This window comes from Elephantulus edwardii, unplaced genomic scaffold, assembly GCF_000299155.1.
Source record: "Elephantulus edwardii isolate Elephantulus edwardi_28Jun2011 unplaced genomic scaffold, EleEdw1.0 scaffold00109, whole genome shotgun sequence".
Classification (NCBI taxonomy): domain Eukaryota; kingdom Metazoa; phylum Chordata; class Mammalia; order Macroscelidea; family Macroscelididae; genus Elephantulus; species Elephantulus edwardii.
The window spans coordinates 5642088-5643962 of record NW_006399859.1 but is presented as its reverse complement, the minus strand read 5'-3'; positions in this window follow the sequence as shown (position 1 = coordinate 5643962).

Below are 1875 nucleotides of genomic sequence, written 5' to 3'. Positions count from 1 at the left end.
CTTCAGGTCCTCCTCAGTTTCAGCAAGCAGGGTTGTGTCATCTGCATAACGCAGATTGTTGATGAATCTTCCACCAATCCTGACACCACACTTCTCCTCATAGAGCCCAGCCTCCTGGATAATCTGTTCTGTTTTGGGTAGACAGAATTTATTAAAAGGGAAAGGCTTATGACAGAGAATTAGAGCAGGCCACAGTAAGGGGTTTGGCAACACAAATCTCTGACTTCAAGGAGAAGGTCAAAGTGTAAGACTATAGAATTTTCTTACTGCTAATAAATTTTTTTAAAATGAAGCTTTAAATATTTATTAATTGTCTGAGGTTTTTCTGGAAACTGGCCAGTGGGGTGGGGAAGTATGGAAATGAGATGAATTCCCATTCAGTCTTTCAGGATGGATTTCATGATGAAGGCTTCTGGATCAGGAAGCATCACCTATGATGACATGATGGATATGAGTAGTTTCTGTGTATGTTCAAGTTTTGTCATCCAAGTTCCTCTAAAGGAAGGACATACAGTCATCCGAGAACAATGGGCTGTACATGCTTAAGGTATCAGTTAAATTACTTATAAGGCAATTTAACAGGAAATAAGTGTTTGCTGCAATAGAATGTGGACATGTTTTGTTAGGGGCAAACACTTGCCTTGTGGTTTTCTGACCTAACACCAGAGCCCTTCTTGAGATCTAGCTATGGCTGTCCTGTCTCACCAGGTGTAGAAGAACGGGGCTTACTGGCCAAAATTCATAGTGTAAACACTCAGAAGGATTATGTGAATGGAGCAGCTCAAAGCCAATGATGCAGAATTACCAGCCAAATGAGCTTAGAAGGAAGAGCTAATGTCTGAGGCCAAGAGACCTCCACCCAGAATATAAAGGGCATGGGGCCGACCCCTACAATCTAGGAGGTGGTGCCATTGCCTAGATTGTCTTGTCTAGAAGGGAGAGGTCTTTTCAACTCTTGGGAGTATTTTAATTTCTTTTGTCTAGTTTTGGAATGACTTGGTATCTTTTATCCCTTCTTTCTCTCCAATTTCTGCCATTTGTAATGGAAATACTGACTTAGTTCCACCATAGTACCTTGGAAATAGATAGCTTGTGTTCTAAATGTCACAGATTAATTGATAAAGAGGAAATTTTTGCCCTAATAAGGATTATACCTAAGGTTTCACTGATACTTGATGATTTAGAAGAGGAAATTTTGTCCTTGGGCATGATTTAAGATATTGAGATGAATATCATGGGGTGAGTGTGTTTTACACAACACAAGGAAATGAGGTCCATCATTTGAGATGTTGTGGATTGAATTATATCCCTGCTGAATATATGTTGAGAGCACTGGTGGTGTAGTCCATATTGAGTTGCACTGCTCACCTAAAGGCTGTACTTCTCTAACCATTTAAAACCATCAGTGATTTTAAGGGGAAAAGTCACTTACTCTTCTGCCGTTGGTGGTCACTCTGAGTTGGAATGGATTAGAAGGCAATGAGTTTGAGTTTAAATGCTCAGTAAGTAAATCCAAACATTTATATGGCTACAGTTATAATCTTATTTATGAATGAGTTGCCTTTGTTACTTTAATAAGACAGAATGGAGGGGAATAAAAGTGTGCATGAATGAATAATATTTTTTTTTAAAAAAGCCATAATGAATGGAAATGATTGTATGAAACACAAGGTGAATGAAGGACAGGGTGAAACACAATGTATACAAACTTTGTAAACAAACCAAATAAAATAAAAAGTAGGGGGAAAAAGACAGGATCAGTGTAAGTGTATCGTCATTCAATCTCTCTATTTTTCCTTTTGAGATCTAAATAAGAGAAAAAAAATGGAAGCAAGTGAAAATGCGTGAAGAGAGAGATCCCAAACTAGAAGCTCA